Source organism: Schistocerca gregaria, chromosome 7 (genome assembly GCF_023897955.1).
Source record: "Schistocerca gregaria isolate iqSchGreg1 chromosome 7, iqSchGreg1.2, whole genome shotgun sequence".
Lineage (NCBI taxonomy): Eukaryota > Metazoa > Arthropoda > Insecta > Orthoptera > Acrididae > Schistocerca > Schistocerca gregaria.
The window spans coordinates 541,696,953-541,724,457 of record NC_064926.1 but is presented as its reverse complement, the minus strand read 5'-3'; positions in this window follow the sequence as shown (position 1 = coordinate 541,724,457).

Sequence of the window (27,505 nt, the reverse complement as noted above, 5' to 3'; positions counted from 1 at the left end):
TTTAGGTGTTCTGGAATCTCCTTGAGTGATTCTCTTTTCAACCTCGAATTTCTCATTGTCGCGATGAAGTCTAACTGGAGCCATGAAACTAACATATCATACATTTTACAGTTTCCTAGCACATGTTGAATGAATATCTTATTTTCCACGGGCTGGTGAATATTACATGTTTTATAATATATGAATTCCAGAGTTAGTGGTACGTCATATTCATTATTCCGTTCCAGAATTTCATTCACTATTGGCAAATGACACGTCTCGCTGCATCTGCTTAAAAACCAGTTTCTTCTTGACAGAAATGTATTTCTTTCATTGTGGTTGGTGACACATTTAATGAATGCCTTGTACGTCAGTACAAGACGCTGACTCGCCTGCAGCTTCCTTTGGGCATTCTCTGTCTCTTTCTTTGTCAAACATAACTGTTAGAGCATAGTTCAAGTATTAGGAATGTGTATACCCTGCAGACGTTCTACAAAGAAAAAATAACCACATATATGACTTTCGTTTCAATGACGGTAAACTCTTTGATAAGAAAATCACTCTCGTGTCGACCTTTGGTTACAGTTCACATTTTATCAAAGAATTGTGAAGTATTTGATATTCTTTTCTTATCCATGTAAATATTTGTGCTGCTGTTGACGCATTCTATTTATCGTGTGTGTACGCACGCTATGTAAATATTTGTGTTTCCACGTGTTGCAATGGTAGCTCCGTTCTATATATCACATTTAACTAAGAAGGACAGAGTTTAATTTCAATTTGTAACGACTAGAGGCATTTCGTTTAGTAATTATTTTTTATTTCTTCGTATCCACACAAAATGATGAGTAACTTCTACTGTGTCTTGGTTAAAACTTGTGTTGTTTCTCTATATCCAGATATATTTGTAAAACTTTCTGTAGACAACAGGTATGTAAAAAACAGACAGATGCACAGTGAGACGCTGTTTTTGCTGACTTCTGTCTATTTGTTAAGAAATGTTTTACATTATATACAATAATAGAATAGAATAATGATAAGTAAAAAATAGGAGCGCAGATAAACTACTAAGAACACATTACTGTAGCCAAGATAGACACGAAGCCTATGCCAACCACAGTAGTACACGTTTATATGTCGGCTAGCTCCGCAGATGAAGTGGAGATTGAGCAAATATAGGATGAGATAAAATAAATTATTCTGATAGTCAGGGGAAACGGAAATTTAATAGTCGTGGGGTCCTGGAACTCAATAGCAGGAAAAGGAAGAGAAGGAAAAGTAGTAGGTGAATATGGATGCCCAGAGGATAATTTAATCATAGGTAGAACTTTGTTTAAGAATCATGATAGAAATTCGTATGCATGGAGGAGACCTGGAGACAACGGAAGGTTTCAGATTGATTACATAACGGTAAGAACCAGTTTTAAATTGTAAGACATTACAGGGTTAGATGTGGACTCTGACCACAATTTATTGGTTATGAAATGCGGATTAAAACTGAAGAAATTTAAAAATGCCGGGGATGGCACATGAATAAACTGAAATTTCAGAGATTTTTTGAGAGTTTTAGAGGGAACATTCGGGAACGATTGACAAGAAGAGGGAAGAGGAATACAGTAGAAAAAGAATGGGTTGCTTTGAGAGATGAAATAATGAAGGCAGCAGAAGATCAAGGGGCTAGAAAGACGAGAGCTAGTAGAAACCCTTACGAAACACAAGAGATATTGAATTTAAGGAGTAAATATAACAATCCAATAACTGAAAAAGGCGAAAGGGAATACAAACGCCTGAAGGTGAGGTCGACAGGAAGTGCACAATGGCTAAGCAGGAATTGATAAACTGTAAGGATGTAGAAGCATATATCACTAGAGGTATTTGTATAGAGTGTAGTCTTGTATGGAAGTGAAACATGGACGATAAACAGTTTAGACAAAAAGAGAATAGAAGCTTTTGAAATCTGGTGCTACAGAAGAATGCTGAAGATTAAAGGAGAAGATCATGTAACTAATGGGGACGTGCTGAAGAGAACTGGGGAGAAGAGAAATTTGTGGCACAACCCGACTAGAAGAAGGGATCGGTTGCTATAACACATTCTGAGGTATCAAGGGATCACCAATTTGGTACTCGAGAGAAGCGGGGAGGGGGGAGGTGAAAATCGTAGAGGGAGTCTATGAGATGAATACACTTAGCAGATTCAGAAGGATGTAGGTTGCAGTAATTTTTCGGAGACGAAGAGGTTTGCACAAGATAGAGTAGCAAGATGAGCTACATCAAACCGGTCTTTAAACTGAAGACCACAATATCAACAACAGTTTTAGGAAACATTACGATCCACTGCTTATTTCTTGGTATTGCCGTGTGTGCTGCTATTCTGCACAACATCCAGGATATCTCCACATATCCCTCTAACACCGGTTTCGTAAACCTTTAACGGTTGTTACGTTGGTTCTCTTCATTCACACTAAAATTTTAATTCCACGAAAATGTTAATTTCAGACTGTTGCTAACTGATGGGAAAAGGCCGACAAGTGGGGAAAAATACATACGCTAATAATTTTGGAAAAAATTTTCATGCTAAGAGCGTCCGAGCTGTCGCCCAGCTTCGAGTCCCGGGGAATGCAATACTCGGGAGAGTCATATGAATATGGCGGAGATGTGGGACAGTGCTGTGAGAGGCACAGTAACTACAGCCCACCGATGTCTCACAGAAACAGCAACATGAAGACATCGTATTTGTCAATCGTTGAATTGTAGGCTCGGGCTGCTGCAGTTATCATTAATACACTCCTGGAAATTGAAATAAGAACACCGTGAATTCATTGTCCCAGGAAGGGGAAACTTTATTGACACATTCCTGGGGTCGGATACATCACATGATCACACTGACAGAACCACAGGCACATAGACACAGGCAACAGAGCATGCACAATGTCGGCACTAGTACAGTGTATATCCACCTTTCGCAGCAATGCAGGCTGCTATTCTCCCATGGAGACGATCGTAGAGATGCTGGATGTAGTCCTGTGGAACGGCTTGCCATGCCATTTCCACCTGGCGCCTCAGTTGGACCAGCGTTCGTGCTGGACGTGCAGACCGCGTGAGACGACGCTTCATCCAGTCCCAAACATGCTCAATGGGGGACAGATCCGGAGATGGGAGATGTTGCTGGCCAGGGTAGTTGACTTACACCTTCTAGAGCACGTTGGGTGGCACGGGATACATGCGGACGTGCATTGTCCTGTTGGAACAGCAAGTTCCCTTGCCGGTGTAGGAATGGTAGAACGATGGGTTCGATGACGGTTTGGATGTACCGTGCACTATTCAGTGTCCCCTCGACGATCACCAGACGTGTACGACCAGTGTAGGAGATCGCTCCCCACACCATGCTGCCTGGTGTTGGCCCTGTGTGCCTCGGTCGTATGCAGTCCTGATTGTGGCGCTCACCTGCACGGCGCCAAACACGCATACGACCATCATTGGCACCAAGGCAGAAGCGACTCTCATCGCTGAAGACGACACGTCTCCATTCGTCCCTCCATTCACGCCTGTCGTGACAGCACTGGAGGCGGGCTGCACGTTGTTGGGGCGTGAGCGGAAGACGGCCTAACGGTGTGCGGGACCGTAGCCCAGCTTCATGGAGACGGTTGCGAATGGTCCTCGCCGATACCCCAGGAGCAACAGTGTCCCTAATTTGCTGGGAAGTGGCGGTGCGGTCCCCTACGGCACTGCGTAGGATCCTACGGTCTTGGCGTGCATCCGTGCGTCGCTGCGGTCCGGTCCCAGGTCGACGGGCACGTGCACCTTCCGCCAACCACTGGCGACAACATCGATGTACTGTGGAGCAATGTTTCGAGCACTGTGTTGAGCAATTCGGCGGTACGTCCACCCGGCCTCCCGCATGCCCACTATACGCCCTCGCTCAAAGTCTGTCAACTGCATAAACGGTTCACGTCCACGCTGTCGCGGCATGCTACCAGTGTTAAAGACTGCGATGGAGCTCCGTATGCCACGGCAAACTGGCTGACACTGACGGCGGCGGTGCACAAATGCTGTGCAGCTAGCGCCATTCGACGGCTAACACCGCGGTTCCTGGTGTGTCCGCTGTGCCGTGCGTGTGATCATTGCTTGTACAGCCCTCTCGCAGTGTCCGGAGCAAGTATGGTGGGTCTGACACACCGGTGTCAAAGTGTTCTTTTTTCCAATTTCCAGGAGTGTATTTTAAAAGACTGTACGGCAGAACAGTACTGATGGGAACACTACTCTTGTTCCTCGCTACTTGTTCTGGAACTAACTAACTGTAGCGGCGTGACGGTACCAGATACTTATGGTCTTCACAACTAGCGTCCAAGCGTCCGTCCTGTGCACGGTGTCCCATTTATCTTGACCACCCTAAATAACTGTTTGTCCAGCTGCAAATTACAAAATGTTTCGATCAAATGTTCTTTAGCTGTCAATGGGGCATCAATCAGCATCTTTGCCTAAGTTGTAGCTTTGTTTTTTTACAAAGATATGAACAGCGGTTTGACTTTTTTAAATGGCACCTTGTATTTTTTATTCGTTAATTCATTTCCTCTCCTAAAGACCTATTCAAAAATGAATCACAGTATATCATTCACTGAAACACACCGTTATTAATTACAGAGCACAACACTGACGTCGACGCTCCCAGCGCTTAGTGCAGGTACTCGGGGTAATGGAACACATCCACGTGCTGATGTTGACAGAGGACAAATGTAAACATAAGTAGAATGCATTCTGTCATTCCATCAACCATCGTCAGTTGAAGAGTTGTGTGAGTAGAATGTACACCAACGAAGAGAAGGTAGAAATGGTACTTATCCATGGGGAATGTAAGTTAGCAGAACAGTAATTGCAAAATTGTTTTCTTATGTATGGGTACATTTATTACAACAGTTTAGTCCTTTTAAATACTGTTGTGTAGATTAGGCATACAGTAAAGGCTGTCCTTCCTACAAACTGCATCGACATAAAGTTTCCTTTACTGTTGTTGTTGAAGGTAGGCGAATGCTACGCAAGCAGCGGCATTGTACAGAGAGCGATATCCTGACAAGAACCCACCTTCCCGACGGATGCTTTCTCGTCTTGTAAAACGTCACCTTAGAAAAATTATACATGACTGCTTAAATTGACACACAATATTTTTTTAGCGCAACGCAATCTGACTTTCAATAATCACTAAAAAAGAATGGCCCTGACTAACATTAACCTATACGTTTCACAAATCACTTACCTCACCAAATATCTTGTTTACTCGAACTACTGCAATACAGCGAGCGCCACTACTGCCAGCTAAATAAAAGATTCAAACTACTGAAGGCACTAACTACTGACAGGCATAGTTAGCAAATGAAAGATTTTGATAGAGAACAAACAATGTATTTACCTCAATAGTGTTCAAAAGTCATAATGTATATAGCAGTTCATGACACGCAGTCTTACAAATTTAAAAACTCCGCCATCTCTCTCCCCACATCCACCACTGCTAGCGGCTCAACTCCAACTGCGCAACGCTACACGCTGTTCACATCCAGCTGCACAACACTACAATGGCAGACAAGAATGCAAACTAGCCACAGACTGCACACACCACAGCCAGTGATTTTCATACATAGCGATACGTGGCGTTATCAATAAAAAAAAACCTAAACAGCCTACTTATATAGCCCCCATGCTGCCCACAAAAAATTTTACAAATTGTTTTGGACACTGGCCAATACAGATTTGAAATTTTTTTCATAATTACAGTAAGAAAGATATCAAATGCACACACTTATTAATACAATGTTGGTCAAAAGCTAAAATTTTCTCACAGTCGATAAAGACAGTCCTGATCATTCATCACAGTAAAACTGCCATTTGTTTTCTAAAAGTCTGAGCAGTGAAAGACAATGCACGTGGACGTAGTGGATTTCCATGTAGTCTTGAAGAAGTAGTGTTGTCCTTCCAACGGAAAGACAGTGCTGACTCTTGACATGCTGACAGGTAATGGGCCACAACAGAGCAAACCCACCGCAGTCAGTCGATGTTTTGAAGAATATTGGTAGATAGGTCATCACAGAGCAGACCCACTGCAGTCCTGGTAGAGATTATGGTATTGATGGGCCATCGAAGATGCAGACCCATTATAGTCCTTGTAAAGACGGTCATCAGGCATCTATTGCGACTGTGCAGGTGCACAATCACCATTGAAGAGTCTTGCGGAGAATATAGCAAGTCCATGAACCACGACTTGTGCACTCACAAAAAAAATTTGTTTTTGAAACCTCCTTAGAACCAGCAATGCTGTTAAGCAGCCTCTTGCTGACTTATTAACACATGTCCAAACACTAACAGTCCATACTTCTCACATATTGTCCACATACTATGACCAACAGAAACGTGTGCAGTGAAATATAACTTAGAAGTTACTTAATTTGATGAACTGGTGTCAATTACAATTTTATAACATAAGAATACAAAAACAAAGGTACAAAATACATCATTAAAAACATAATAATACAGATAACATTTGTAGCAATACAGGCTTTACTAAACAATAGAAATAAACATATACATCAGTGTTACAGGAATTATGACATAAGTACATACATAAAAGATCAGAATAACTTTTGAAACATCAACTTCACACATGAGCAACAAAACTGAACAGATAAATAATGTCTAAACATCTTTACAAAGTAAATAACATAGTACTAGGAACATTCTACAACATAACTCTCATCAGCTAAACACATAAAGACAGGAAAAACACAAATACACATAGCGCAATAACACAAAAGTACATGACAGGGTTTGTTTTCAGTGTGACATTTGGTACTGCAGTCCAACCCAAAACTTCATTCTATAGATCTTTCCTCATATTTCAACATTTGTTTCCACCAAAAAAATCCTATCCAACCATGCTTTCTCTATTCTGTTCACATCCTCTTTCAAAAATAGTTTTTCTCCCCTATACACTACTTTTTTGGCCAAACCATTTTCTTATAGGTTCTCAACGCATTTCTTTCAATTCATCACAACTCGTACTCTCATATAGCCTACCCCATCTTAAGCTAACTTAAATCTACTGAGCTCAGATGCTAAACTAAGGGATGAGGCAATGCAGCAGCACAAAAAAATTAACACAAACAGCAATGACAAAAAATGAAAATTGGCAAAGCAAGCAGCAGTAAATCTAAATTAACAGAGAAAATGCATAATTACAACTAATATGAGCCAACGTGCAGGAACAAGAAAAATAAATCAGTAGTGAAACTGGATGAACAGAGTAATACAAAATGAAATTCAGTAGCACTATGCCTGGTACACAGCAGCAGCAAATGCAGTAACTTATACCTTAACATGACAAAGCTGAAGCAGCAAAAATAGCACACTAAAGACAACAATGCAGATAAGGGAAATGTCTATTCACATCTTAATGTCTATGTAATTAAAGTGGTGCACCACAACTTATTCTTTTTTTTGAAGAATGTGGATCATTGATAATTGATAATTGATGATTGTTGATAATAAAATTATTATCTAACAGATCTGTTGACAGAAAGTGTTCGCATTAGCAAATGCATTTCATTTTATTTTATAAAAGCAATGATGCAACACACCTGGAAACCAGATATGAAATAAAATAAGCAACTATGTACAAAGTAAAGCATAAAATAATCATTCACTAGTCATGAGGCATTTCATAAGTTAGTAGAAATTCTCTCAATTCTTGTAGAAAGACACTTGTCATAATCAGGTGTGCAGATGTAAGTATCTTTCCAAGTAATGAGCATGTCGTATTTGCGATGCTTTATACAAAGGAATGTCAATAGCGAGGATAATGCCCTCTTTTTTTTTTCTCCACCTAATGGCTTTCTTTTGTCACACGACTACCTCTCAGCTGGGCGCCCAAAACGCATTACGTCAAGGTCACTTACCTTTCTTACTGATATATTTACGACAGCAGTTTCCGCTACAGTGGCAGTCTCATATAAAAAATTTCACAGGTCAAGAATTTGCGTTACAAATCTGTAGAAACAAAATCCTATTGATATAACAATGTCCAAAAAATTTTCGTCGGCATTGTAATACATTCACGCATTTACATACATTTCATAACTCTTAAAAATTCTTGGTTTCCAACCTTTTTCACAAACCAGAGTCCCTAACCAAAACTCATTATTCCTTACCTTATTAGTCGACACTTCTTCAATATTTCGTTATAACAGATACGTAGCATAATCAAATAACTCATATAGCATCAGCTTATTGATCATAAACATACCGCAACAGCATAATACACATAGTCATCGTAATAATAACATCATAACACCTCAGTCAAATCTCAAAATCGTCGTAACTTCCTCCAATAATTTCAAAACCTAAAAAAATTCTCTGCTCATGTCAAAAGTGCCATCTACCTCAAATGTATTTTAAAAATCATGATCCCATACCAAATACGTCATTCAAATCTCTCATAGTATCACAATGGTTCCAAAAAAGTATGAACAGTTCACAAAGTACAGACAAAATACAATTTCATAAGTGTGAAGTTATCGACCTGCGTAATTGTGTAAACATGTGTCACTGATATAGTAAATAAAATGTTTCTTTCTCTGTAAAATAATCAGATAGCTGTGTAATTCTGTGTTGGAGAAATATGGTACCGATGTGTAAAGTTGTATAAGCAAATTCCATATTAACTTGGGCTCCTTGTACTTGCCAAACCCACTGTGGTCTTGCGGTTAAGGCGCTCAGTCCGGGACCGCGCGACTGCTACGGTCGCAGGTTCGAATCCTGCCTCGGGCATGGATGTGTGTGATGTCCTTAGGGTAGTTAGGTTTAAGTAGTTCTAAGTTCTAGAAAACTGATGACCACAGATGTTAAGTCCCATAGTGCTCAGAGCCTTTTTTTTTTTTTTTTTTTGCTTGCCAAACACATGGTACACAAAGTAGGCATGTACCCCCTGAGGCTTAATCTAATTATACCCTCGGGTGTTACAGATTACAGCAATGGAATGAAATGTATCACGGAAAACCTTTGTATCATTGTACTTCAAATATCTTTAAAAATAAATGTTTTATGTACAAAATTAATCACTCAAATACGTGTACTGTAGCGCTAAACTGTGCGTCTTGTTGTAAGATAATCTCTGTGGAAGTGTCGTAGTTATCGCCCTCCAAAAGCTAAGTTCTGCAGAAGTCAATGTACTTACCTTATGATAAACAAAAGTGAAATGCTTTTCGTATAGATATCTCAGATATTACGCTTATTGCCCTGATGAAGAAAGTACTGTGCTGTAACGTATTGTTGTGCTACGGAAAAGGCTGTCTCATTGTAGCTATACTACAAAAGCTACTACTAAAACATGTTTTACTTTCCAGAATAATTCAGAAAAACTGAGCAGATATAAAGCAGATACAGTACAAAAGCAACAATGTAAATTGTGTCACACATTAGTAGCGTCGTGATATAATCGTGTAGCTGTCAAAGAAACCAAATACTAAGTCATCTATAATCTCACAAAAACTGCTTCAAATAAGGAATGTCTTTTCAACTAAACCAAAATGTTGCATTAAAATCTCATTAGCAGTATATGTTCTAAGTAAGTAAGCCTTATAGTCGTTAAGTAATCGTGCAACTAACAAGCAAGAATGTACACACACAGTAACACTGTGATGTCTGTTCACTATCACAATGCAGTGGTAATTACTGTCTAAATATGTTCCTTAGGTTCTAGACTGGATAGTTAACTTCAAGACATTGTTGCATGATAACAGTTTCAAAGTGTGACAACGCATAATAGTAACGTGAAGGGAAAAGTTTTATGGCAAAGACAAAGTTGAAAAGCAGCTTATCAAAACGGTTTTACATGTGAAGTGTGGTGCAATTTTTTACCCTTTCTAGTGCGCAGAGTTTCAACTTCAAAGCAATTATCATGTTGTATACGTCAGTAAGGAGTGCTAAAATTTTTCTCAAGGTTAGCGTGTATGCTATTTTTCCCTGAGCCAGCCGGCGCAGGTGGCTGACTGCAGTGTGATTATATCGTCTGTCGTCATGTCGGTAGTTCCTGTAGTTTCTTTCTTGTCCGTTAAGTGGTGGAGAAATTCTCCCTGAATTATCACTGCTTGGTGGACCGTTGTGTCTGCAGTTATTCTGTCTCCCGTGATAATAATAGTTCTGGTTGCCATATTGTCTGTTTCTATTGTTGTCTCTGTCACATTCATTACTATGGAAATGCGATCTTTCTCTGTAATTATTACTACTCTGCCAACGGTTGTCATACGGGTGGTGGCTATTTTGGTCACGATTTGTGTTGTGAGAATAGCCTTGTCGTGTCCAGTTCTTATTTCTTTGATCGCCGAATTGCGACGGATGTGACCTGTAATTGTTGTGCTCCTGCTTTCGCGTTCCGCGATTGTCAGTGTCAATTTCTAATTCTTGTACGAGTCCCTGAAAAGCTTCACTGTCGTCTTTGCAACGTCCTGCCAAATTGTTGTTGTTGTTGTGGTCTTCAGTCCTGAGACTGGTTTGATGCAGCTCTCCATGCTACTCTATCCTGTGCAAGCTTCTTCATCTCCCAGTACCTACTGCAACCTACATCCTTCTGAATCTGCTTAGTGTACTCATCTCTCGGTCTCCCTCTACGATTTTTACCCTCCACACTGCCCTCCAATGCTAAATTTGTGATCCCTTGATGCCTCAAAACATGTCCTACCAACCGATCCCTTCTTCTAGTCAAGTTGTGCCACAAACTTCTCTTCTCCCCAATTCTGTTCAATACCTCCTCATTAGTTACGTGATCTATCCACCTTATCTTCAGTATTCTTCTGTAGCACCACATTTCGAAAGCTTCTATTCTCTTCTTGTCCAAACTAGTTATCGTCCATGTTTCACTTCCATACATGGCTACACTCCAAACAAATATTTTCAGAAATGACTTCCTGACACTTAAATCTATATTCGATGTTAACAAATTTCTCTTCTTCAGAAACGCTTTCCTTGCCATTGCCAGTCTACATTTTATATCCTCTCTACTTCGACCATCATCAGTTATTTTACTTCCTAAATAGCAAAACTCCTTTACTACTTTAAGTGTCTCATTTCCTAATCTAATTCCCTCAGCATCACCCGATTTAATTTGACTACATTCCATTATCCTCGTTTTGCTTTTGTTAATGTTCATCTTACATCCTCCTTTCAAGACACTGTCCATTCCGTTCAACTGCTCTTCCAAGTCCTTTGCCGTCTCTGACAGAATTACAATGTCATCGGCGAACCTCAAAGTTTTTGCTTCGTCTCCATGAATTTTAATACCTACTCCAAATTTTTCTTTTGTTTCCTTTACTGCTTGCTCAATATACAGATTGAATAACATCAGGGAGAGGCTACAACCCTGTCTCACTCCTTTCCCAACCACTGCTTCCCTTTCATGCCCCTCGACTCTTATGACTGCCATCTGGTTTCTGTACAAATTGTAAATAGCCTTTCGCTCCCTGTATTTTACCCCTGCCACCTTTAGAATTTGAAAAAGAGTATTCCAGTCAACATTTTCAAAAGCTTTCTCTAAGTCTACAAATGCTAGGAACGTAGGTTTGCCTTTTCGTAATCTAGCTTCTAAGATAAGTCGTAAGGTCAGTATTGCCTCACGTGTTCCAACATTTCGACGGAATCCAAACTGATCCTCCCCGAGGTCTGCATCTACCAGTTTTTCCATTCGTCTGTAAAGAATTCGTGTTAGTATTTTGCAGCTGTGACTTATTAAACTGATAGTTCGGTAATTTTCACATCTGTCAGCACCTGCTTTCTTTGGGATTGGAATTATTATATTCTTCTTGAAGTCTGAGGGTATTTCGCCTGTCTCATACATCTTGCTCACCAGCTGGTAGAGTTTTGTCAGGACTGGCTCTCCCAAGGCCGTCAGTAGTTCTAATGGAATGTTGTCTACTCCGGGGGCCTTGTTTCGACTCAGGTCTTTCAGTGCTCTGTCAAACTCTTCACGCAATATCATATCACCCATTTCGTCTTCATCTACATCCTCTTCCATTTCCATAATATTGTCCTCAAGTACATCACCCTTGTATAAAGCTTCTATATACTCCTGCCACCTTTCTGCCTTCCCTTCTTTGCTTAGAACTGGGTTGCCATCTGAGCTCTTGATATTCATACACGTGGTTCTCTTCTCTCCAAAGGTCTCTTTAATTTTCCTGTAGGCAGTATCTATCTTACCCCTAGTGAGATAAGCCTCTACATCCTTACATTTGTCCTCTAGCCATCCCTGTTTAGCCATTTTGCACTTCCTGTCGATCTCATTTTTGAGACGTTTGTATTCCTTTTTGCCTGCTTCATTTACTGCATTTTTATATTTTCTCCTTTCATCAATTAAATTCAATATTTCTTCTGTTACCCAAGGATTTCTAGCAGCCCTCGTCTTTTTACCTACTTTATCCTCTGTTGCCTTCACTACTTCATCCCTCAGAGCTACCCATTCTTCTTCTACTGTATTTCTTTCCCCTATTCCTGTCAATTGTTCCCTTATGCTCTCCCTGAAACTCTGTACAACCTCTGGTTCTTTCAGTTTATCCAGGTCCCATCTCCTTAATTTCCCACATTTTTGCATTTTCTTCAGTTTTAATCTACAGGTCATAACCAATAGATTGTGGTCAGAGTCCACATCTGCCCCTGGAAATGTCTTACAACTTAAAACCTGGTTCCTAAATCTCTGTCTTACCATTATATAATCTATCTGATACCTTTTAGTATCTCCAGGGTTCTTCCACGTATACAACCTTCTTTCATGATTCTTAAACCAAGTGTTACCTGCCAAATTAATATGCCGTAAATGTTCAGGTAGTTTGATTAAGCACATGCGGATGAGTTCTGAGGGGCTGTATAGGTTTGACAGGTACTTATTCTTATGCAACTTGTCTTCAAAATATTTCACAAGACTGGATAATTCAGATTGTTCGAAACGTTTCATCATTATGATACTATGTTTTACTCGGTCTTGTGTAGCTTGAGACCAATATGCTGAGAGGAAGGCATGATAAAATTCTCCTTCACTATGACAATCGTGAATGACCGATCGCATTCTTACAGCTGGTTCATTCTCTAAGCAGCCACTCATAAATTTTAATCTGTGCTCTAATGACCAGGTGGGAGGAAAACAATGAGAGAATTGATGGAACCACGCTTGTGGATGAATATCGTTGCTAGAATTCTTAAGTGTTTTGAATTTACGTGTAGTAATGAACAGCTTGTAGTCAAAATCATCTTATCGGCGAGTAGCATATCGGTCATTGTTACGTCGTGTCGGCGGTTCCATCATAATATTCGATACACCTTGCCAATTTCTTTCATAATTTCCGAAATGCCCTGTGTTATTATTTTGTGGCTTTTCCGTACTTCTAAGTTCCTCTTCCCGTGTTGGAGCGCGAGTGCCCTCTGAAATACGTAATATTTGTATTATCTGTGTCAGCTGATCATGTACTTCCCGGATTTCTCTTTGGTGTTGCGTATTAATTTGATTCTGATTTTGTTTGAATTTGCTAATTTGTTCACACTATTCTGTGTCATTCAGATCATCATCTACCTTTGCAGATAAGTTAGTGAACTGATCCGAAAGTTCGGCTACTTTCTCTGATAGTGTACTTATTTCCTCAGTGTGTTTTTCTGAACCAAATTTCAGAGTGTCCATTTGTGTTGAAATCGTATCTACTGTGTCCTTTAAGTTTTCCTGAGTTTTTGCAAGTTGTGTAACCGAATCGGTAGATGCAACTGAGTCAATTTTAGCTTGCAAGGTCTCATGATTTTCATGAACTATTCTTTCATGAACAGTTCTTTTATGGCTGATTCGTGATTCTGTAATGTATTTTCATGCCGCGAAAAAATAGGTTGGAAATCCTCACAAAATTGTGTTTTTACCTCATTACAGACTTTTTGACATTTCGATTCGATTTTATGTAACTCAGTAATTAAATCTTCACGTGTTTGTTCAAGCGTATGTTCAACTGAGTCTAACTTTTGAAGCTTTTGTTCCCTTGTGTATAACTGTTGCTGTGTTTGTCTCTGGTGTTGTTCCATTGTGTCTAGCTTTTGAAGATTTTGTTCCATTGTGTCTAACTTTTGAAGCTTTTGTCTCATTTGTTGCATTAATTGTAATAACAATGCACTGGTATCTGAAACATGTTCCTCAGTGCTATTCGGCAATGCATTTGAACCGGCAACATTCGTATTTTGAAAAGCAGAAAATGTGTCTTTACTTATTCGAGAAAACGGCGAGGACGCAAAACCTGAATCTACAATATTTTCAAGATTGTGGCCTGTCATTTCGGATTCCTGAGGCAAGCTGTTGCCGACCGATCGATCGATAATGCTTCCCTGTTCACTAATTGTTTCACTGCCTACGCCATTATTTGCAGCCCGCTCCATTTCCCTATGCACTATTACCAAATTACTACTTTGAACATTAGTTGTTTCATTACATGGAGGCGCAAACACATTGCTTTCGTCTTCACTGTCATTTCTCAGTTTACTTTGGAGCCTAGTATTACGTTTTTCACGCGCCATAATTGTCACAATATTTCACATGACAACACAGAAAAACACAATTTGAAGAGCAAAAATAAGAGAACACGTTAACATAGCACTGAAAATAATATCTAGTTAATTGCAAGCGCAGCTGCAAAATACTTGGTGCAAATTTACATGCGCGCCACACCTGTTTTACTGTACAACAATGAAAGACTGAAACTACGAAGGAGATTCTCTCTACAATTACGCGCTAGCAATAAACAAAATCTACACTAATTACACAAACTACAAGAAAAAATCAGAAGATTCCAGTGAGGTATACTCTGCTAAGGGTCGACATACGAAATGTCCTCTTAGAACAATAGTACATGACTGTGCTTAAACTGACACACAATATTTTTTAGCGCAGCGCAATCTGACTTTCAATAATCCCTAAAAAAGAATGGCCCTGACTAACATTAACCTATACGTTTCACAAATCACTTACTTCACCAAAAGTCTTGGTTACTCGAACTACTGCAATACAGCGAGCGCCACTACTGCCAACTAAATAAAAGATTCAAACTACTGAAGGCACTAACTACTGATAGGCATAGTTAGCAAGTGAAAGATTTTAATGGCGAACAAACAATGTATTTACCTCAATAGTGTTCAAAAGTCATAATGTATATAGCAGTTCATGACATGCAGTCTTACAAATTTCAAAACTCCGCCATCTCTCTCCCCACATCCACCACTGCTGGCGGCTCACCTCCAACTGCGCAATTCTACGCGCTGTTCACATCCAGCTGTCCAACACTACAATGGCAGACAAGAATGCAAACTAGCCACAGACTGCACACAGCACAGCCAGTGATTTTCAAACTAAGCGCTACGTGGCGTTACCAATAAAAAAAAACCTAAACAGCCTACTTACACTTGTTCGGCGCTTCAGGAAACGGGAAGTTTCAACTCACGAAAACGCAATCGTCGTAGCACTCGTACAGACGAAACTGCCGAAGTTACTACTCTCGCTTCCGTTGCTATGAATACACATGCGAGCACGCAACAGCTTGAACATGAAATTGGCATCCCTAAAAGCAGTGTACGTCGCATTCTTAAATGTCACCGGTTCCATCCTTAGTATGTACACTTACATCAAAAATTGCATGGGAATGATTTCCAGAATCGTGTACAGTTCTGTCACTGGGCAAAACAGCAAATCCTCGCCAACCGGAACTTCCTCTCCAATGTTCTATTTACCGATGAGAGTTCCTTCTCAAACAAAGGACAGATAAATACAAGTAAGATGCATTATTGGTCCAGCGACAACCCACGATGGCTTAGACAAGTGGAACATCAGCGTCAATGGAGCGTTAACGTGCTTGGTACTGCAATTATTGGCCCATATTTCATCAATGGTAGTCTAAACGGCACAGCGTATGCCAATTTCCTCAGAAGAATTCTTCCTCCCCTTCTGGATGAAGTGCCGGTAAGGAACCAGAATGCTTATGTGGTATCAACACGATGGATGTTCAGCACATAATGCCTTCCGTTCACGTCGTGTTCTGAACTGAAGGTATCATGCCAGATGGATTGGTAAAGGAGGAACAGTTACTTGGCCTGTTAGGTCTCCAGACTCAAATCCTCTGGACTTCTTTCTTTGGGGATGCATTAAAGACGTTGTCTATCACGATATTCAAACAACTCCAGAGGACATGCAGTAACGTATTGTGCTTGCTTGTAATTCTCTTCAGCAGGCGACACTGGAAGCAATAAATAATTCTTTCATTGCCGGCCGCTGTGGCTGAGTGGTGGTACTCGCCTCAGTCCGGAACCGCGCTGATGCTACGGTCACCGGTTCGAATCCTGCCGCGGGCATGGATGTGTGTGATGTCCTTAGGTCAGTTAGATTTAAGTAGTTCTAAGTCTAGGGGAGTGATGGCCTCAGATGTTAAGTCCCATAGTGCTTAGAGCCATTTGAACCATTTTTTAAAATTCTTTCATTCAACGAGTGCACCAATGTATCGGTGTCCAGGGTCACCACTTTGAACACATTCGAATGATCTGCTCCTGGGCATCAGTACAGGAGAGTCAAAGACAATGTGTGTTACGTTTTTACTTGGTTTTCATTTGTTTTCTGACAACTGTAGCAAGTGGACGAATTTGTGATCCCAGATTCAAAGTCAATGTTGTATTATGTTATTAATAACGTTGTGTTTCAGTGAATGGAACACAGTGATACATTTTTGAATAGGTCTTTAGGAGAGGAAATGAATTACCGAAAGAAATCCAAGATGCCATTTTAAAAAGCCATACCACTGTTCATATCTTTGTAAAAAAATAAAGCTATAACGAAGGCCATCAAGCTGATTGATATCCCCCTGACGGTTAAAGAACATTTTCTTGAAGCATTTTGTAATTTGCGTCTGGACAAACAGTTATTTAGGGTGTGAATCTTCAGGTTTTGGCGGCGCAAAGACTGTTCCATTAAGTTTCGGGTGTGCAGCTGCAAGAAATCTCCTCCTTCTTCTAATATTTTGGCCGTATAACGTTCAGCCATCTTCAGAGTGAGCCGCAAGACAGTCTTGCCGCTCACTCTGAAGATGGCTAATCGTTATACAGGCGAAATGTTAGAAGAAGGAGATTTCTTGCGGCTGCACACCCGAAACTTAATGGAACAGTTATTTAGGGTGTTCAAGATAAATGGGACACCCTGTATAATCTCCCTTTGATGTTACTACCGATCACGCGCGCCTGTCCAAATTTATTCATTGAATGCAGAGCGTGCGAGGAACCGTGGCTGAATTCTCCCGCTTCAAGGCAGAACACGCAACGGCTGAACCATCCACAGGCCCTGTGGCCTGACGGTGGCCAAGTCACGGCGCGTGTGTCGTCGTGTGCTGCTCTCTCAAAGTGAGGGTTCAATGAAAGTTGCTAACAAATGGGTAAGGCACTGTAATTACCGAAAGAGGATTCCAGTTTAAAGTTTAGGGTTTCCAGCGACCTTTCATTGTAAAAGATTAGGAATTGGTAGATAAAGTCACAAACCGCTAACAAATGAAACGGTAAAAGATCGAGAAACTTCCTGGCAGATTAAAACTGTGTGCCTGACCGATAATCGAACTCGGGACCTTTGCCTTTCGCGGGCAAGTGCTCTACCACTGAGCTACCGAAGCACGACTAACGCCCGGTACTCACAGCTTTACTTCTGCCAGTACCTCGTCTCCTACCTTCCAAACAGTTCGAGTCTCGGTCGGACACACAGTTTTAATCTGCCAGGAAGTTTCATATCAGCGCACACTCCGCTGCAGAGTGAAAATCTCATTCTGAAAAGATCGAGAAGTTTGATGACAGAACGATACAGAGTCACAGTAAAATGTTCACAGTTAACAGTGTTGACGCGGTTCACACAGCTTTATATGCAGCTCATAATAAAGTAACTCCCGTTCACAAACTCTGATCTGCCTTGTGCACACAGCCGCGGTACATTAATGTTTGCACACTCGTGAGCAAATAACGTCTCGTCCGTGCTGCGCTGGGCTGCGTACTCAACTAACGCGTCCACGTCCCACGGCGTACCTCCAGCTGCCGCAGCCCGCCAACACAATCAGTTGGGCTCTTATTCTTGGCACGCCGAAAGCGCACGAAATGATTCGTCTGCATTGCATCGTATTAACGTTATGAAACTGATGTAACGGAAAGAACATGAATATTTTGTTTAATGTCTTACCAACACCTTTCGCCAAGATGGTTATCAATCAGAATTTATACAGGGTGTCACAAAAAGGTACGGCCAAACTTTCAGGAAACATTCCTCACACACAAAGAAAGAAAATATGTTATGTGGACATGTGTCCGGAAACGCTTACTTTCCATGTTAGAGCTCGTTTTATTACTTCTCTTCAAATCACATTAATCATGGAATGGAAAAACACAGCAACAGAACGCACCAGCGTGACTTCAAACACTTTGTTACAGGAAATGTTCAAAATGTCCTCCGTTAGCGAGGATACAGGCATCCACCGTCCGTCGCATGGAGTCCCTGATGCGCTGATGCAGTCCTTGATAATGGCGTATTGTATCACAGCCGTCCACAATACGAGCACGAAGAGTCTCTACATTTGGTACCAGGGTTGCGTAGACAAGAGCTTTCAAATGCCCCCCATAAATGAAAGTCAAGAGGGTTGAGGTCAGGAGAGCGTGGAGGCCATGGCATTGGTCGGCTTCTACCAATCCATCGGTCACCGAATCTGTTGTTGAGAAGCGTACGAACACTTCGACTGAAATGTGCAGGACCTCCATCGTGCATGAACCACATGTTATGTCGTACGTGTAAAGGCACGTGTTCTAGCAGCACAGGTAGAGTATCCCGTATGAAATCATGATAACGTGCTCCATTGAGCGTAGGTGGAAGAACATGGTGCCCAATCAAGACATCACCAACAATGCCTGCCCAAACGTTCACAGAAAATCTACGTTGATGACGTGATTGCACAATTGCGTGCGGATTCTCGTCAGCCAACACATGTTGATTGTGAAAATTTGCAATTTGATCACGCTGGAATGAAGTCTCATCCGTAAAGAGAACATTTGCACTGAAATGAGGATTGACACATTGTTGGATGAACCATTCGCAGAAGTGTATCCGTGGAGGCCAATCAGCTGCTGATAGTGCCTGCACACGCTGTACTTGGTACGGAAACAACTGGTTCTCCCGTAGTACTCTCCATACAGTGACGTGGGCAACGTTACCTTGTACAGCAGCAACTTCTCTGACGCTGACATTAGGGTTATCGTCAACTGCACAAAGAATTGCCTCGTCCATTGCAGGTGTCCTCGTCGTTCTAGGTCTTCCCCAGTCGCGAGTCGTAGGCTTGAATGTTCCGTGCTCCCTAAGACGCCGATCAGTTGCTTCGAACGTCTTCCTGTCGGGACACCTTCGTTCCGGATATTTGTCTCGATACAAACATATCGCGCCACGGCTATTGCCCCGTGCTAATCCATACATAAATGGGCATCTGCCAACTCCGCATTTGCAAACATTGCACTGACTGTAAAACCACTGCTTAATGCTAGTACTGAAGAACAATGAGTCGCATTTCAACACAAGCACCTAAGTCAACATTACCTTCCTTCAATTGGGCCAACTGGCGGTGAATCGAGGAAGTACAGTACATACTGACGAAACTAAAATGAGCTATAACATGGAAATTAGGCGTTTCTGGGCACGTGTCCACATAACATCTTTTCTTTATTTGTGTGTGAGCAATGATTCCTGAAAGTTTGGGTCCGCAGCTGGTGGTCGTGCGGTAGCGTTCTCGCTTCGCACGCCCGGGTCCGGGGTTCGATTCCCGGCGGGGTCAGGGATTTTCTGTGCCTCGTGATGACTGGGTCTTGTGTGATGTCCTTAGGTTAGTTAGGTTTAAGTAGTTCTAAGTTCTAGGGGACTGATGACCATAGATGTTAAGTCCCATAGTGCTTAGAGCCATTTGAACCATTCCTGAAAGTTTGGCCGGACCTTTTTGTAACACCCTGTATACGAAAGTATGTTAATAAACGTTAAGTTGTCTATACCTCAAATGGCTCCAAGAGCCAGTGGGGTCACAACGGACAGGAAGTTCAACACCACGTGTCGTAGTGCCGGTAACATTATTCAGAACATACATTTTTCGGTTTTGATCATGTGAACTATGGTTTAACTGTTTACATAGTGAAATGAAATGAAGCTATTCTCTTTTTCTTTTCAGTAATTTAGTGCCGGTTGGATTTCCTTTAATTGCTGCGTGAAGCTGAGACAAATACAGTGTGCGCCAAAAAAAAAAAAAAATGTAAACACAATTTGAACTGTCACAGACAATTCATTACCCGTTCTACATGGTTAAATATCTGTGAGAAAGTAATGTTATGTTTCTTCAAGAGGTGGCAGCAGTGGCAAGGAAGTAACTGCAACATAGCGAACGTGCGTTTGAGCTTTGAAGAGCGGAAGCAGATAATTTACTGGTACTGGACGTTTGAGGATGTAGCTGCGGTTCGAAGACAGTGGAGAAGTGAGTATGGTACAGAACCACCTTCAAGGTTAACAATTACGCGTCTATGAGACAAATTCGAAATTCATGTGCATAGAGGTCGGTCAGGGAGACCTCGTACAGCTACAAGTGATGATTCCACAACTGCGGTCTTGGAACTGTTTCAGCGTTCTCCTCAAAAATCTTCAAGGTAAGCGGCAGTTAGGGTAATGTAAGTGCTAGTAGAGTGCTACGCATTCTGAAGAAAGGCAAGTTTCTTGTGTACATTCCAAGGCTGGTGCAACAGCTAAGTGACGACGATCCAGATCGAAGCTTAGAATTTTGTGAATGTGTTCAGGAGATGGTGAGACGTGAACTGGGATTTATGGGTAGCATAATTTGGTCGGATGAAGCCCAATTCAAACTCAATAGAACTGTCAATAGGCACAATTGTGTGTACTGGGCTGAAGATAATCCTCACATTACAGTTGAAAAGGCTGTGAATTTGCCTGGTGTAAATGTGTGGTGTGGTTTGCCTGCAAGGGGACTCATTGGGCCTTTCCGCTTTGAAGGTACTGTTACTGGAGAAACGTACCTAACAATGCTTGCTCACTCCATATTCCCTGCCATCCGTGCATTATACGGTAACGATGAGTTTTATTTCCAACAAGATGGCGCCCCACCACACTATCATAGGAACGTACGAGCATACCTGGATCACAATGTGCCAGGCCAGTGGATAGGATGCAGGGGACCAATCGAATTTCCTCCACGCTCTCCAGACCTCACGCCGCTGGATTTCTTCTTATGGGGCACAGTAAAAGATGAGGTGTACAAACGTAAACCACGTAACCTGGACACTCTTTGGAATGAGATTCAGGCGATGTGCGGAGAAATCTCATTGGACACTTTGGTACGATGTACGGAATCTGTGGTGACACGTACTCTGAAATGTATTGATGCTGAAGGCCACAAGTTTGAACACTAATCACATTTGCAAAGTACATTCATTTTTCCATTTGGACTTTAAGCTTTCCTGTCCAGAAATTTAACATTGCTGAGCAGGAAATAAATTTTCTAGACGCTTCAAAGTATATGATCTTTGACTTATCATTTCCTATTTTTTTGTTTTTTCAGCGGCGTCCGTAGCGGCGGAACATTTTTATGGCAATGTATATTGAGGAGGTGGTGCACCACAGCTCGTAAATATTTGAAAAGTGTCGCCTCGAGCTCCTGATAAAATTCTTTACGGTTCAGCCAGTTTCGGTCGACACACTATCATCAGGTTCTTAAAAGTATTTACAGCATCACATTACGCGAATACAAATCACTTATGTCAGATAACAAAACCATGAATCTGTCACTGCTTATATATTGCCAATGTAATTTCTATAACAGCGCATACATAATAAAAATTGTCACTACATACTGAAGGGCAAAGAAACTGGTACACCTGCCTAATATCTTGTAGGGGTCCACGAGCACTCAGAAGTGACGAAACACGATGTTACATGGACTCAACTGATGTCGAAGTAGTGCTGGAGGGAAGTAACACCATGAATCCTGCAGGGCTGTCAATAAATACGCATGAGTACGAGAGTGTAGAGATCTCTTCCGAACAACACGTTACTAGGCATCCCAGATGTCACCAATAATGTTCATGTCTGTGAAGTTTGGTAGTCGGCGGAAGCGTTTAAACTCAGGAAAGTGTTCCTGCAGCCACTCTGTAGCAATTTTGGATATGTGGGATGTCGCATTCTCCTGCTGGAATTGCCTAAGTCTGTCGCAATGCACAATGGACATGAATGGATGCAGGTGATCAGACAGGATGCTTACGTACGTGTCACTTAACAGAGTCGTATCTACACGTATCAGGGGTCTCACATCACTCCAACTACACATTCCCCACACCAATACAGAACCTCCACCAGCTTGTTCAGTCCCCTGCTGACATGCAGGGTCCATGAGTTCATCAGCTTGTCTCCATACCCGTACACGTTCATCCGCTCGATAAAATTTAATACGAGGCTCGTCCGACCAGGCAACATGTTTCCAATCTTCAAGTCGGTGTCGACGAGCACAAACGAGACGTAAAGCTTTGTGTCGTGCAATCAAGTGTACACGAGTGAGCCTTCGGCTCCGAAAGCCCATGTCGATGGTCTTTCATTGAATGGTTCGCACGCTCAAACTCGTTGATGGCCCAGCATTGAAATCTGCAGCAATTTGCGGAAGGGTTGCACTTCTGTCACGTTGAACGTTTCTCTTAAGGCGTCAGTAGTCCCGTTCTTGCAGGATCTTTTTCCGGCCGCAGCAATGTCGGAGGTTTCATGTTTCACTCGATTCCTGATATTCACGATACACTCGTGTAATGGTTGTAAGGGAAAATCCCCACTTCATCGTATTTCTTCCCACTGCTCTTGTCAATCGTTCTCTAATGCTATCTCTGAAACTGTCCACAACGTCTGGTTCTGGTTCTTTCAGTTTACCTAGGTCCCATCTTTTAAATTCCTACCTTTTTGCAGTTTCTTCAGTTTTGGTCTACAGTTTATAACCATTTCATTGTGCTCAGAGTTCACATCTGCCCCTGGAAACGTCTTACAGTTTAAAACTTGGTTCCGAAACCTCTGCCTTGCTATTTTATAATGTATGAAAACTTCCAGTGTCTCCAGGCCTTTCCATATATGCAAACCTATTTCACGATTCTCAAATCAAATGTCACCTATGGTTAACTTGTGCTGTGTACAATATTTTATCAGGTCGCTTTCTCTTTCATTACCCCAGTCTACACTCACCTACTACTTTTACTTCTCTTCCTCTTCCTACTATCGAATTCCAGTCCCTCATGACTATTAAATTTTTGTCTCCCTCAACTATCCGGATAATTTCTTTTACTGCATCATAAATTTCTTCACTCTCTTCAGCATTTGCGGAACTAGTCGGCATATAAACTTGTACTACTGTAGGCTTCGTGTCTATCTTGGAAACAATAATCGTTCACCATGCTGTTCGTAGTAGCATATCTGCATTCCTATTTTCTTATTCATTATTAAACCTACTCCTACATTACCCAAATTTAATTTTTTATTTATAACTGTGTATTCTCCTGACCAGAAGTCTTTTTCCTCCTGCCACCGAACTGCACTAATTCCCACTACATCTAACTTCAATCTATCCATTTCCCTTTTTAAATTTTCTGATCTACCTGCCCGATTAAGGAATCTGACATTCAATGCTCCGATCCCTAGAACATCAAAAACGACAGCAGTGACAAATTAATGATTTTATTATCTGACGTAAATGATTTTATATTCATATTTTAAACTGAAATACAAAGTGTTGATGTTCCACAAAAATTCCTATTTAATCGTTACCAATCGGCTTTTCTCTTTCTAGATCATCCTCAGATAACTTAATACTAAACATGCAGCCACGTGACATGAGCGAGAGTTCAAAGTTATACAAAGATTCGTTCAAATGGCTCTGAGCACTATGCGACTTAACTTCTGAGGTCATCAGTCCCCTAGAACTTACAACTAATTAAACCTAAATAACCTAAGGACTGTAGTAGCAGCGCGGTTTCGCACTGAATCGCCTAGAACCGCTCGGCCACTGCGGCCGGACCCCCTTTCCAATTCGGCCTGTTCATCACATTCACCAATTTGTCCAATAACATAGTAGTATTTGCCTTTACTCTCTTGCTCAACACTTCTGGCTTATACATTCCTATACTTTTAATCTCTCAGTATAAAGCGATGTAAAATTTATTTGTCCAGAGCCTTTTTTGCGAATTTCATTATGCTTGCGATTTTGTATTGGTATACAGACGTAAAAAGTCGCGTATCTTTGAAAAAGAATTTTTATGCTTTGAAGCCTCTCTGATGTTGTGTGGATAATCTGTTCAGTACTGAATTATCTGAGGATGCCCTAGAAACTTCATTTCGGTGTATTTAAGTTTTTAATATGTTCTTCAAAGTACGACGGAGTGTTCCGTATGTATGATTATTTTATATTCGCCTAATACGGCCTAATATGATGCTGCAAATGCTTTTGAGAACATGATGATGATCCTTCGACCTAAAGTGGTTGTTAAATAAACAAATTCATCCCCAACTCGATTTTTAAAATTTTCGTGGCTGTCGGATTCGAATTCTAGGGCTCAGGTTATGTTTCCTTTATTGGTAATTCAAATTTTCCAGGCTATTTTAATTTTAGGCCCCTGACTACCGTGGCTCACCCGACAAAACTTGTTACTGGGCTTCAGCGCACGGGATCTGAGGAGACTCATTAACTTTTAAATAAATTCAAGCCTCATTTTTAAGAAAGGCTGCGGTGACAGCTCTTCTTTCTCCTCCTTCCCCTTCTTTTTATTACATCCCGTAATTGCCTTCACCCTCCCACGCTGCTCGGTACCTCTTCATTTTCCACTCTCTCCTTCCGACTTACCCCTTCTATCCTGCGCCACGACCACATCTCAGCAGCCCGCAGTGGTGCTCAGACTTCCTCTCTCACTGACCGCGTTCCAGCACCACACAGGAGGGCTCTCCTGACAAAACAGTTTATTAGTCTTTTTCTCGTACATTTGGACGCATCGTTACTGAAAAGTCTGCGTTTATCCACAATGATTCTTTCGCCATTGTTGTTCTAGTTTCAATTTCTCCAGTGCATTCGCTTTCTTTCTAGGCAATTAAAGCTTTACACATGTTACAGTGTTTCTCTGTTCAAATTTACCTTTACCCTTTAATTTCCTCCTAGTGTGATTAGTTTTTTTACCCTTACCCTTTAACTTCCCCCTAGTGTGATTGCTTTTTCTCAGTATTGACTTCCATTCCATAGGTGTTTCTCTTAGTTTCTACTGTATTCACTATATCCTGTAATTCTCCTTCATCTGTTGCCACCTAATCAAGTCGTCCGCAAACCTCAAACACCACATTCTTCTTACATCATGCTTTACCTCCTTCTTGTCTAGTGGGCAGTTGTAAATCATATTGTGTTAAGTACAGACTGAAAAACGTAGGAAAGAGACAGAACCCTTGTATGACTCCCTTCCTTAGTTCTATCAATGTTCAAATGTGTGCGAAATATTATGGGACTTAACTGCTAAGGTCATCAGTCCCTAAGCTTACACACTACTTAACCTAAATTATCCTAAGGACAAACACACACACCTATGCCCAAGGAAGGACTCGAACCTTCCCTGGGACCAGCCGCACAGTCCATGACTGCAGCGCCTAAGACCGCTCGGCTAATCCCGCGCGGCCCTTAGTTCTGTCCAAATGGTACTTACTCTTCCGACGTTTACTGACGCTTTTTGACATAGATATAGTACCTGTATACACCGTTTTTTAAGAGAAAAAACCTACCGAAGCTGCAAAATCTTTGTCAAATTATGTACCAGCTTTTCAGATCAAAGTGGTTCTACATATACTAAGCTGTTATGTTTGCTCAAAGCTTTATGTTTATTTCAATTTTGAATGACACATTTATTGTGGTGTGACAACAGAGAACGAAATACATCCACAATTCTTCGGAGAGGCACACTCCAGCCACCATAATACAGTGGGCTCCAAAAAACTGTATCCACTGTTTAAAAGTCCATAACTGGCAAACTAATTGACCGAGTTGTCTCACCTTTGGTAGTGTAATAGTTTGTAGTCCCAGCAATCGCCACACAAGCGTTGTATTGCGTTCTTTTGTTTTGTCAGGTGACAGTCGCCAGATAATCAGTGTTTTGTTCTTAGTTACACCTAGTCACTCGAGTAAACATGGCTGGCGCAAGGCTTACATTCGATGAAAGGAAGTCAGTTTTGAAGTGGTGTTTTAAGTACGAAAACATTAATGAGGTTCAACGGCAATAGCGAAATGAGTATCGAACAGAGCCACCGACACGTTTAACGATTCGTCGCATTCGAGACAAATTGGAAGCCGAAGGCTGTGTTAAAGATGAACACAAGCAACGATCTGGACGACCTGTAACAGTAACAAGCCCGGCTAACTCCCGTCGTGTGTTACAGCAATTCACTCGCTCACCACAGAAGACGGAAGAGTTCACTTTCAACAAGATGGCGCCCCAGCCCACTACCAAAATCCTGTTTGGGCGTATCTCGACGAAAATCTACCAGGAAGATTGATAGGCCGTAGAGGTGCTGTGGAGTATCCACCACGTTCCCCAGGTTCCCCGGACCTAACTCCTCTGGACTTTTACCTGTGGGGAACACTAAAGGACGTCGATTATCGACAAAAGCCACGCACATTGGATGAACTTCCAGAATCCATCGTACATTCATGTGTACATATCCAACTGAATACGTTGCAGTCAATAGTTCGTGCTGCAGTTCGACGGCATCGTTTGTGTGTGGATGTTAATGGTGGCCATTTCGAAGACCTAAGGTGATATCTGTAAGTTGGACTTTAAGCTACACTTTCACCAAAAGTGAGACAACTCCGTCAATTACTTTGCAAGCCATGGACTTGTAAACAGTGGATACAGTTTTTGGACGCCTCTGTATAATTTTGAAGTAGTGGACAACTTTCTTTCCCAAGTATGCTAGTTAAGAGAAAAGACAGTTCACGGATACAGAAAATCCACTCATTCTGACCTCTAAACTGGGCGCCTCCAAAATTTCTGTCCGACAAACAGAATATCAGCGCTGTGGACCTCTGGACACAGGGCTAGGTCTCTCCCTGGCAGACTAGCAGAGTCTCGGCAAAGAACTATGAGGCCGCAGAGCGCTTTGCAAAAGAATTACTGCTCCTACTGACAGACAGAGCCGGTGGTGTTGCTGCCAAACTTCACAATTTCTGTGGAAGAGGCCGATACCGCGAAACAAAAACAAAACTCAAGGGTCTCTCAGCTGTCCAATCCTGGTACAATCTCCAGAAAAAAGTCAGACTCACACGCACTTCAGCAATGCTATCTATTTAGCTCCAACTAACAAAGGTAAAGGGTTGGTTTGTAATGTTAAGGAAGACTGAGATCCCCGAGAACCGGATTTGAACCGTATTCT